The following is a 13,295-nucleotide window of genomic DNA, read 5'->3' on the forward strand; positions in this document are numbered from 1 at the left end:
TTATGGCTCATATTTCTTGTGGGTAAATACCAAGTAGAGGAATTGCTGGATCATAAGGTATTTCTATTTCCAACCTTCTGAGGAAGTGCCATATTGCTTTCCAGAGATGTTGGCCCATTTTGCAAGCCCACCAACAATGTAGGAGGATCCCAGTCTCTCCGCATCCTTGCCAGCATTTACTGTTCTCTACTTTTTTGATCTTTGCAGTTATTGCTGGTGTGAGATGATATCTTGTTGTTTTGAAATGCATCTCTCTAATGACTAGTGATTGTGAACATTTCTTCATATGTTTGTTGGCTGCCTGGATATCCTCCTTGGTGAAGTGTTTGTTCATGCCCTGTGCCCATTTTTTAATTGGATTATTTGTCTTTTTCTTGTAGAGGTGTTGTAGCTTCCTATATATTTTAGGAATGAGTCCCTTGTCTGATGTGTTGTTTCAAAAGATTTTTTTCCCATTCTGTGGGTTCCCTTTTTACTGTTTTGGTGAAGTCTTTTGATGTGCATAAGTTTTTAATTTTTAGTGTGTCCCAATCATCTATTTTGTCTACTTTTGTTTGTGTAATTTTCAAAATGTTTGGTAGTATGTGTATGCCCTGAATTAGAGCCCTCACATTTGTCTATTTTTTCATTGATGACTTTCCTAATTTTGGGATTAACATTTAGGTCTTTAATCCATACTGAGTTGGGTTTTGTATAGGGTGTGATGTAAAGGTCTTGTTTCAATCTTTTACATATCGCTTTCCAGTTCTAGCAGTAACATCTGTTAAAAAGACTATCTGCTCCCCATGCAATATACCTAGGCACTTTGTTGAAAATCAGTTGGCTATATGTGGATGGGTTAATTTCTGGATTCTCAATTCTGTTCCATTGATCAATGTATCTTTCATTGTACCACAACCAGGCTGCTTTGAACACTATAGCCATGTAGTAAATTTTGAAATCAGGGAGTGAGAGGCTTCCAACCTTGCTCTTTTTCTAAAGTAGTGCTCTGCTTGTCCTGGGCCTCTTTCTTTTCCATATAAAATTTGTTATTGTTTTTTCTATCTCTTTGAAGAATGTCACTGGAATCTGGATTGGGATTGCATTATATGTGTAAATTGCTTTGGTCAGTATTGACATTTTCACAATGTTGAGTCTTCCTATCCAGGAACATGGTATATTCTTCCATTTTGAAAGTTTCTTTGCTTTCTCGTAGTAATGTTTTGTAGGCTTTTTTGTATAGTTCCTTTGTTTGTCAGGTTACGTTTATTCCTAGATATTTCTTCCTTTGGGTGACTATTGTAAATGGTATTGCTTTCCTAATGTCATTTTCAGCACTGTCATTATTACTATAGAGGAATCCAACTGATTTTTGTATGTTGATCTTATACCCTGTCACTTTGCTGAATCTTCCAATGAGGTCTAGTTGCTTTTTTTTACTGAATCTTTGGGGTTTTCTATGTATAGGATCATAATCATCTGCAAATAGAGAGAGTTTTAGTTCCTCTTTGCCAATTCATATGCCTTTAATTTCCCTATCTTGAAGTATAGCTCTGGCTAAGGCTTCCAAAACAATATTGAATAGGAGTGGTGACAAAGGGTATCCTTGTCTGGTTCCTGTTCACACAGGGAACGCTTTCCGTTTCTTGCCATTGAGAGTAATGTAGGCTGTTCGTTTTGTATACATGCTCTTGATTATCTTGAGGAATCTCCATTCAATTCCTACTTTGTTGAGTGTTTTTATCAGGAATGGATGTTGGATTTTGTCAAATGCCTTTTCTGCATCAGTCTATATGATCATGTGCTTTTTTTCTTTTTTCTTGTTTGTATAGTGGATTATATTGATTGGTTTTCTAATGTTGAGCCATCTTTGCATCCCTTTTACGAACCCTACTTGGTCATGATGTATTATTTTTTTGATGTACTGCTGGATTCTGTTAGCTAGGATTTTGTTGAAAATTTTTGCGTCTATGATCAGGAGGGATATTGGTCTATAAATTTCTTTCTTAGTTATGTCTTTCCCTGGTTTAGGTATCAGGGTTATGCTTGCTTCATAAAAATATTAGGAAGATTTCCATCCTCTTCTATATTCTGAAATAATTTGGATAGAATTGGTGACAGCTCTTCCCTGAATGTTTGGTAGAACTCACCAGTGAAGCCATCTGGACCTTGACTTCTTTTTGTTGGGAGTTTTGGGATGACCTGATCAATTTCTTCTTTTGTTATGGGTCTGTTCAAGTTTTCTACTTCACTCTATGAAAGTTTAGATAGGTCCTGTTTTTCTAAAATTGTATCCATCTGTTCTAACTTTTCAAATTTGTTGGAGTACAACTCTTCATAGTATTCTCTTATTATCTTTTTGATTTCCTTTGGTTCCATTGTGACAGCACCCTGTGGTTTCTAATGCATGTTATTTGTGTCTTCTTCCTCTTTTCATTTGTTAGGTTTGCCATTGGTTTGTCAATTTTATTAATCTTTCAAAGAACCAGCTTCTTGTCCTGCTGATTCTTTCTATAGTTTTTCTGTTTTCTACTATAGTACAACAAACTTGCAGATGAGTGATAAAAATTCACCTTCCGTTATAGCTAAGGGTAACCTTTTCATCATATGAGCAGAATTCCCTGGGAGGACTTGCTCTCTGTAGTGTAGTGAATTATTTAATGTCTTTCTGGCCATAGTCTGTAACTCCTACAAAACAGCATTTTTGCCTTGTAGGTCTTGATGGGAGAAGACACTGACAGGAAAACATGATTCAGTTAACAGAGGTAACTATAAAAACCTGAAATTTTAGCATGGTATAAAATGAGCCATCTCAAAAGCCAGAGGAGGGATTTCATTATCATCAAAGAAGTTCCAGGAATGGAGCAATCCCTTTGGACCCAGAGTTTCCTGTGCACCAAACCTCCTCAACCCAGTACAGAAAGATGTGACATTGGTGGATTTCAGAGCAGCAACAGCTCCAAGAGTCAGAGCACAAAAGAGAGTAGTGAACTTCCCAGCCCATAAAGCAAGTAAATCTAAGTGAGAAGGCTTGCTTTTAGTGTGGAGTGCCTCCATAAACTTACTTTGGGAAGCAAGTTTTGCTGGTCCAAGGAGTTAAGCCAAGTACCTTCAGACTGAGGCTTATGGTGGAGTGGCATATCTTGTGTTCTGTAACATTGAGAGAGCAGAAATAGACACGCTTGTGGGTAGAGCTGAGGAAAGGTTGGCCTGGCAGGAACCAACTGTGCCCTAAGTATTTCTGTCTCTGAATTGTAACCTATTAACTTCCCTAGTAAACTGTGAGTATGGTATCTGAGTTCTGTGTGGTCATTATGACAAATTATCAATCCCAGAAGAGTAGCAGAGTTGTTGTTAGGTACCATCCAGTGGTACCAACTCATAGCAACCCTATGTACAACAAAATGAAAAACTGCCTGGTACTAGGCCAACGTCACAATTGTTGCCACACTTGAGCCCATTGATGCTGCCCCTTGGCCCATCCATCTCGCTGGGGGTCTTCCTCTTTTTCTCTGACCCTCCACCTTACCAAACATGATATGCTTCTCCAGTGACTGGTCCTTACTGACAATATGTCCCAAGTATGAGAGAAGAAGTTTGGCCATCCAGGCATCCAAGGATCACTCTGTCTGTGCTTCTTCCAACACAGTTCTGTTGATTCTTTTGGCAGCACATGGCACTTTCAATATTCTTCTCCAACACCATAACTCAAAAGCATCAATTCTTCTACTGTCTTCCTTATTCACTGTCCAGCTTTTGCATGCATATGAGGTTATTGAAAATACCATGGTCTTGTGCACCAAATTTGCCTAATGCAATACGTTGTTTGATTTCTTGACTTCTGCTTCCATGAGTGTTGATAGTTGATCCAAGAAGAATGAAGTCCTTGACAACTTCAATCTTTTCTCCGTTGATAAGAACATTGTTTATTGGTCCAGTGGTGAGAATTTTTGTTTTCTTTACATTGAGAGGGAATCCATATAGAAGGCTGTGCTCTTTGATCTTCATCAGTAAATACTTTAAATCCTCTTCACTTTCAGCAAGCAAGGCTGTATCATCTGCATATCGCAGGTAGTTAATGAGTCTTCCTCCAATCCTGATGCCACATTTTTCGTCATATAACCCAGCTTCTCAGATTATTTGCTCAGCATACAGGTTGAATAAGTATGGTGAAAGAATACAACCCTGTCACACACCTTTCTTAATTTGAAAACATTCAGTGTTCTCATGTTCTGTTTGAACAACTGCCTGTTAGTCCATGTATAGATTCCTTGGACTAACAGGCAGTTGTTCAAAACAATTAAGTGTTCCGGAATACTCGTATTTTGCAATGCTGTCCATACCTTGTCATGATCCACACAATCCAAAGCCTTTGCATAGCCAATAAAGCACAAGTAAACATCTTTCTGGTATTCTGTGCTTTCAGCCAAGACCCGCATACCACATCCTCTTATGAATCCAACTTGAACCTCTAGAAGTTCTCTGTTAATGTATGCTTGCAGCCATTTCTGTATTATTTTTAGTAAAACTTTACTGGCATGGGATACCAAAGATATTGTCCAATGATTTCTGCATTCCATCTGGTCACGTTTCTTTGGAATGGGCACAAATATAGGTCTTTTCCAATCAGTTAACCAGATAGTTGTCTTCAAAATTTCTTGGCATACATGAGTGAGTGCCTCCAGTGTTGCCTAACTCTCTTGAAAGATTTCAATTTTTATTCCATCAATTCCTGGAGACTTGTTCTATGGAAAGAATTATAAGTAACAATTTTTGCACCTTCCCACATAAAGTAAAATCTTTTATCTTCCTTCTCCTCATCAAATTCAGTGCCTTATCTTGTGACTTACATCAGCAATATCTTGTGATTATGATTAAGAGAAGTTCTTAGGAAAGATGGACAGGCAGGAAAATAAAAGGTTACATAGAGATGTTTCATCTTTGGCTGATGCAAAGGGTTAGCACCTGACTATTAAACTTACGGTTTGAAGTTTTAACACACCCAGTGACACCACAGAAGTCTGACAAACTGTTTACTTAAACATTATAACCAAGAAAGTCCTTTGGAGTAGTTTTACTCTGCAACACATGGATTCACCGTGAATTGCAATTGATTCAGTAGCAACAGATTTGGTTTTTGTTTGGTGACACCAGTTTCTCTACTCTGTTTGCTAGATGAGAAAAATAAGTCCATCACTTGTTTTAGCCATTGTTTCTTATTTTTTCTGCTACTTGCAGCCAAAAACAGCCCTAACTTATAATGTAGGCATCTCTGAGCCACTCATTTCTTTTGGCCCTGTTGTCTAACAAACTTGTTTTGTTGTTCTCACATAGACTACAAATTGACTTACAAGTGTGGTACAGTGTAAATACTGAACTGTTTTAGATAAATTCTATTTCTTCCATGAATCACTAATGATCTGGGGCTTTGTTAAAATTAAATCCTTCTGCATTTAAACATATACATGTGTGTGCAGAAATATATACCTATAGTACATCAGATTGTTTTCATGTGACAAATTTTTCTTAATAAGATTCACTCACAACTTGTTTTTCTATGAAAAATTGAGTGATAGATAGCTGTCTAGGTAAAAATACTAGTCTGTCCTTTTCAGAGAAGCCATGCAAAATAAGTACAAAATATTTACGAAGTGGATTTGTCAGTTAACCCATCTTAAGTGAAAGAATGAGAGCTAACAGAAATCACAGTAATTTGTTTGCTTCACTGTAGGAAAGAAAAATCATTGACGATAAGCAACAATGAAAGCTAAGGAAATAAAGTAATACACATCCTATGAGGAAGTTAGCCCAGGAGATGGAAAGCAATCTTCTGAATGTATTTATTGCAATTCTAATGCAATTCATTATGTGTCTTCACCCTCATTGAGTGTCAGAGTGATTCTTTGTGAAAGTTCATCTCTTGTTATTAATGACAGATGTTAGGTGAAAACACTAGAAATGAGGAGGAGATAAACTGTGGTTGGTCGAGGACCTAGGAGTTAACACCCCAACCTGAAAGATTTTTAAATCAAAACAAATGTGTAAACCAAGAAATATTCTTTGGTAAATGTCACCAACCAACTATTTTCATGGACATTCAGAAAGCCTCAGCAACAAAACTGCCAGGAGTAGAGTGGGTGTTTGAAGACATCAAGTAGGCTGGCAAACAGCATTTGGATCAATAACCACTCCACAAATAATCACTCCAATGGCAATTTTACAACTCTCATTGATTACATCTTATATTTTTCTATTCATATGCTTACTCTTGCCAACTTAATTCAAAGTCGAAAACAACCATGATGTTATGTCTTTGTGATACACTGGCGTCATTCTGTGGGACCATTAATAAACCTCCTAAGTTTGGTTACGTCTATTCAAGATTTTTTTTTTTTTAATTTCAATAAAATTGTTGCTATGTGCAATTGAGTTGGTTCCAATGCATAGTGACCCTATGACAAACAGAATGAAATACTGCCTAATCCTGTGCCATTCTCCTTTTTTTTTTTTTTTTTTTTTCGTTTTATTGTGAATTATGTGATAGTTTCCATGGGAGAACATTTTTTTTACACTTGAGCCCATTGTTGTTGGCACTGTGCCAATCCATCTCATTGTGGGGGTCTTCCTCTTTTTCTCTGACCCTCCATTTTACCCAGCATAATGTTCTCCAAGGACTATTCCCTCCTGATAATATGTCTGAGGTATGAGAGACAAAGTCTGGCAATTTTGGCTTCTAAGGAGTGTTCTGGCTGTATTTCTTCCAACACAGATTTTTTTTTTTTTTTTTTATCCTCTGGCAGTCCATGGCACTTTTAATATTCTTCTCCAACACCATAGTTCAAAGGAATCTATTCGTCTATGGTCTTCCTTATTCATTGTCCAACTTTTACATGCATGTGAAGTTATTGAAAATATCATCTCTTGGGTCAGGTGTACTTTAGTCTTCAAACTGACATCTTTGCTCTTGAACATTTTAAAGGTCGTTTGTAGCAGATTTGTCTAATGCAATACATTGTTAGATTTCTTGACAGTTGCTTCCCTAAAAATTGATAGTGATTCTAAACAAAATGAAGTCGTTGATAACCTCAATCTTTTCTCCATTTGTCATGATGTTATTTATCGGACTAGTTATGAGGGTTTGTTTTCTTTATACTGAGGTGCAAACTCCATATTGAAGTTTCATCAGTAAGTATTTTAAGTCCTCTTTACTTCAACAAGCAAGGTGTTTCATCTGCATATCACCAGTTGTTAATGAGTCTTCCTCCAATCCTGATGCCACATTCTTCTTCATATAATCTAGTTTCTCAGATCATTTGTTCTGCACACAGGTTGAATAAATATGATGAAAGGATACAACCCTGGTACACACCTTGGTCTATGTACAGGTACCTCAAAAGCAGAACAAAAGCATAAACATCAGATTTCTTAAAAATCACATTCTATCTATCTTCCTTTACACAATTTTTTTTTTTTTTTTAACCACAGGACTCAGAATTGAATTGCAGTAAAATTTTTCATCATTTAGTAAATTTAGAAAAATTACTCACCCATTTTAAAGTAATCAGTTTTCATTTTAGAGCCATCTTCTCCTAGAGGGTTTGTAGTACAAGGGGAGACTGAAATTTTCTGACACATTAAATACTTTCAACCTTTCCTTTCATGGAAGGAATATGCCCATATAAATGTTTTTCCACATCTTTATTAAGAAACCTAGTGATAAATAAAAAGGAGATTTCAAAAAGTTCTTGGAAAGCTTGCAGTTCAAATCAACATTGCAGTCCAGTGCTTATCCTATAGCGCTACACCAAGACTCCAGTACACATTAAGTATATTAATTTCACAAACAGGATTTAAGTCCTAACTTCTATTCTGCCTTAGTATAAAGAAACAAATAATTTTGTGTTCCCTCAAATTTATTTTATGGAAGACATCAAGATTCTTTGGGGGGAAAAAAAAAAATCCCACCAGAGATAGAAGGTACAAGAAAGACTCTTAAGCTTTATCGGAGAAAGAATTTTATGTATCCTGAACTCACAGATAATACTTACGATTATGTCATTTATTAAGGAAGCTGACAGATTATATAATTCAGGATCAGAGTGTTCAGGATACAGTTCTTTGGTCAAGATACAGCCCTCTGCTGTGTCCACAGATAGGCCTGTCTTTGACCCTCGTTCCCTTGGCCTGTCCTCTTTCCTGCTCAGGTAATGTTACAAAGTTCTTTTAGCACTGCCAGTAAATGGCATTTCTGGTTTTTCACTGTTGGATAAGCACTTGGACTGCTAACCACAAGGCTGGCAGTTCAAATCCACCATCTGCTCCTCCAAAACACTACACCGGGTTTCTATGAGTCAGAAGTGACTTGGCAGCACTTAACAACAAAAGCAACTCTGCTATAAACTTCACTCCAAAAATACAAGCTCTAGATCCATAGGTCAACAGACCTAACTTCCCCAATTAAGTATCTGGGAGCATCCCACTGTGTAAATGAGCCTCCTGCCTGAAGGCCCTCAGTTTTACTAACTTTGTAGTCAAGGAAGTCCAACACACTCTCTCTCTCCCTCTCTCTCTTTCTCTCATGCTGTGGCTATTGGTTGTTGTTGCTAAGTGCCATCGAGTAGGTTCCGACCCATAGCGACCCTGAACAGGGTTTCCGAGGCTGTGAATCTTTACGGGAGCAGAACGCCTCATCTTTCTCCCACGGAGCAGCTGGTAGTTTCGAACTGCTGATCTTGTGATTTGCAGCCCAATTCGTAACCACTATGCTAGTGGCTATTGGTTATGCTACTGCAATTCCTCTGCCACTCCTCTTGTGTCTAGGAAGTTCAGGGTACAAGGATCTCAGGGTCCAAATGATGCAATTCACTTTTGACTCTTCTTTTTTTCAAGTACGAAGATAAAGTAAATTATACATTCTTTTTAGGTTACCATCATGTCAGTCCCACTTAGGGAAGTAGACGAATTGGCCATATTCAAAGAAATCAGTAATATTCCTTTGGCATAGACTATTCCTGTTATTAATAAAAAATAATAATAATAATAAAAAGTTTTTTAAACTGGAGAAAACATAAGAGACTAGTTGAAATGAACTTGAGGGACAGTTTGTACTGCAACAGAAAATATCATTTCAAAAAGACGGAGGACATGGAAGCAAGTAATCAGGTTATGTTTGAAGAAGAAAAGCTTATGATCCCATTCTTCTCAAGCATGGCTGGGGAACCTTTTTTCTGCTAAAATTTGTGAAATTATTTGTGGACCACACACAATTATCAACTGCTGTATGGAAGGTGAGAATTCTGCCACTTAACTTTCTCTGTCATTATTACATTTTTATGTTTAAAGCTTGTTACAGTAAGAGATCATGTCTAGGTGAAGGTTTTACACAGCTTCATCACAAATGCCTTTGCATAGGAGAGACTCCTCAACAATGCATTCCAATTAAATAAGGTGTCTCCTCTTTTTGGTTCAAGCTAAGCGCCACCAGGAATTTGCTTAACTAGCCGTAATATCTTGACCTGTACAAAATAGCTTCTCTCTTAAGTGACAAGTTGCCATTCTGGAGAGACCCATATTGCGCTAAAGAAACTGAAGGCAGTTTTGAAACAATAGTCACAAAGGGTATGAAACTTTCAGTCCTGCGTCCCTCAAGAACTTGAATCATATTGACAGGCATGAAATTTGAGACCTATCTTAGCAAATGAAGATTCAAAACTTTTACACAAGCACTAAGTTCCGGTACCCGACTGAGGCAAGACGACACGGGTAAGGAGGGCTCCAAGAAAAAAGGGGGAGAGCACATGGAGGAGGCCATTTGGTAGCGGACTCAAAACCCCCCAATCACCATAAGGCTCAGGGCATCTGCCTCCTTTACTTGCTTTTCAAAAAAAATCACACCACGGAGGCATTTCTGGCATTTTGAACTTTCACCCACCACTGTGGGTAGCAACTGCCCCTACCCCTGTAGAGCTTTGAGGGCAGGGCTAGAGCCAGCCCAAACGGAGAATCTCAAGCAGACAATAGCCACAGGAGAGTTCTCTGCCCTAGCTTGAAATCTCAAGGCATGTAGCAGGCAGGAAAAAAAGTTTAACCAGAGCACAGAGAGCAACAGAAATACGGTGACTTTTGGACGTCATCAGACGTGGACTCCACCTGCCAGCCCCAGCAGCCTTTTGACATTCTGAACTTTCACCTGCCACTGCGGACAGCGACTGCCCCGACCCCTGTAGAGCTTTGAGGGTGGGGCTAGAGCCAGCCCAAACAGAGAATCTCAAGTGGACAAAGCTACAGGAGAGTTCTCTGCCCTAGCTTGAAATCTCAAGGCATGTAGCAGGCAGGAAAAAAAGTTTAACCAGGGCAAAGAGAGCAACAGAAATATGGTGACTCTCGGACGTCATCAGACGCCTACCTCCTGATCATAGCAATAATAATTACAACAAAATAAGAATAATCATGCCCAACAAGAAACAATTAATATTATCGAAGCATCTCCAAAAGCAGAAAAAAGCAGCAGATACAAATGAGCTGGAGACAGACAAAGGTACTATAGAGGAGGAAGAGCAGGTTCTGGATTTTCCTGAGAGGGAATTCAGAAGAATGATATGGAAACAAATTCAAATACTCCGAAAAGAGGTTGAAGAAACCAAGAAAGAAATAACCAGAATACTGCAGGAACAATCTAATAGGATTGACACAGCACTGGAAACAATTCAAAACTTGCAAAAAGATGTCCAGATGATCAATAATAAGATATCAGAAATAGACAATAGCCTGAAAGGGGAAAGGAGCAGACTGGAAGAGATGGAAGCCAGAACTAGCGAGCTGGAAGACAAATCTGTCAGTACAGCCAAGATAGAACAGCAAACAGCTAAAAAGATAAAACAATCTGAAGACAATCTAAGATACATGCTGGATAACATGAAGAGGAATAATGTAAGAATTATTGGCATTCTGGAACAAGAAGAATCAAGGAAATCTACAGAGGAGATAGTGGAAGAGCTTCTGGAGGAAAACTTCCCTAATATCTTGAAAGACGAGAAAATATACATTCAAGAAGCCCAACATACCCCAGGAAGGATAGACCCCAAAAGAAAATCTCTAAGACATATAATAATCGAGCTCTCCAGAACCAAAGACAAGGAAAAAATCTAAGAGAGGCCAGGGAGAAGAGAAATATAACTTATAAAGGCAAACAAATTAGATTAAGCGCTGACTATTCAGAACAAACCATGCAGGCTAGAAGACAATGTGGAGACATATACAAAACCCGCAAGAAAAAAACTGTCAACCAAGAATCATCTGTGCAGCAAAACTAGCAATCAAATACGATGGCACGATCAAAACATTCCAGGATAAACAGAATCTGAGGGAATTCATCAAAACCAACCCAGCACTTCAAAACATCCTAAAGGGAGTTCTGCGGATGGAGAACCAACAAGAACAGATGACAAACAGAGATTGACAGGTATGGCAACACCACCTGGAACACAGTCAACATAAAGCAGAGTCCTGAACGGAACGAGACTACAACAAACTCAAGGGAACCCAGAGATCGACTGAAAGACATATCAACATCAAAGAAGGGACAAACACAGCAACAGAAGCACAGGTGATGGAAATGCCAGGTAAATTACAGTGTGCAATGGAATATCCTAAATGCAGAGAAAATGTAGTAGCCTACAAGGTAACCCCAAAGAAAGTTAACACCCCACAACAGGTCATGAACATGAACTCCCAAACAGAACAACCAAACAAAGAAGCTAGGAAGAATCCAACCAGAATCAATTCAAAACCCATAAACCCAATACAAGAAGGTAAGCAGAACCAAAGAACGAACAACAACACCAAAAAAGTAACACAATGACAGTAATCAACTCATACTTATCAATAATTACATTGAATGTCAATGGTTTGAATGCACCACTGAAAAGACAAAGAGTGGCAGAATGGATAAAAAAACAAGATCCATCAAGATGCTGCCTCCAAGAGACACATCTTACACACAAAGACAAAAACAGACTAAGATTCAAAAGATAGAAAACGATTTACCAAGCCAAAAATCAGCTCTAAACAAGCAGGAGTCGCAATACTAATCTCCGACAAAGTAGACTTTAAGATAAAAACATGCATAAGAGACAAAGAAGGACACTATCTCATGATCAAAGGATCAATTGAGCAAGAAAACATAACCATAATAAACATTAACGCTCCCAATGAAAGAGCTCCAAGATACACGAGGCAAACCTTAATAGAATTGAAGAAAGAAATAGATAAATCCACAATTATAGTAGAAGATTTCAACACATCACTCTCAAAAAGGGATAGAACAACCAGAAAGAAACTCGACAATGCCACAGAGGAACTTAACAACACAATCAACCAACTTGACCTCATAGATATATACAGAGCATTCTACCAAACAGCATCACAATACACATTCTTCTCCAGTGCACATGAAACATGCTCCAGAATTGACCATGTGTTAGGCCACAAAGCAAGCCTCCATAAATTCACAACCATCAAATTTCTACAGAGCATCTTCTCAGGCCACAATGCTATAAGACTAGAAATCAACAATAAGACCCAAATCAATAAAGTCAAATACATGGAAGCTGAACAACACCCTGCTAAAAAGCGACTGGGTAAAAGGAGAAATGAAACATGAAATCACAAAGTTTCTAGAAACAAACGAGAATGAAAACACAACGTATCAAAATCTTTGGAACACAGCGAAAGCAGTCCTGAGAGGTCAATTTATTGAGATAAATGCACACATCCAAAAAGAGGAAAGAGCCAAAATCAACAAATTAACACAGCATCTTCAACAATTAGAAGCAGACCAGCAGAGGGAACCTACAGTCACCAAAAGAAGAGAAATAATAAAGACAAGGGCAGAAATTAATGAGATAAAAAACCACAGAAAGAATCAACAAGACAAGAAGCTGGTTCTTTGAAAGGATTAATGAAATTGACAAACCATTGGCAAAACTAACTAAAGAAAAGAGGGAAAAGACACAAATCAATCGCATTAGAAACCACATAGGTGAAGTCACTACAGAACCAAACGAAATCAAAAAGATAATAACAGAATACTACTAAAAGTTGTACTCCATCAAATTCAAAAATTTGGACAAGATGGATACATTTCTAGAAAAACACAACCTACCTAAACTTACCCAGACTGAAGTAGAAAATCTGAACAAACCCATAACAAAAGAAGAAATTGACCAGATCATCAAGAAACTCCCAACCAACAAAAGCCCAGGCCCAGATGGCTTCACAAGCGAGTTCTACCAAACATTCAGAGAACTGTCACCAAT

The 13,295-nt window shown here is 38.0% G+C and overlaps 1 pseudogene; it reads left to right on the forward strand.

Annotated features, from left to right (window-relative positions):
* The first annotated feature begins 8,031 nt into the window (after positions 1-8,031).
* Positions 8,032-13,295, forward strand: part of LOC102842535 — a 53,992-nt pseudogene continuing 48,728 nt past the window's right edge.

This window comes from Chrysochloris asiatica, unplaced genomic scaffold (assembly GCF_000296735.1).
Source record: "Chrysochloris asiatica unplaced genomic scaffold, ChrAsi1.0 scaffold00145, whole genome shotgun sequence".
NCBI lineage: Eukaryota > Metazoa > Chordata > Mammalia > Afrosoricida > Chrysochloridae > Chrysochloris > Chrysochloris asiatica.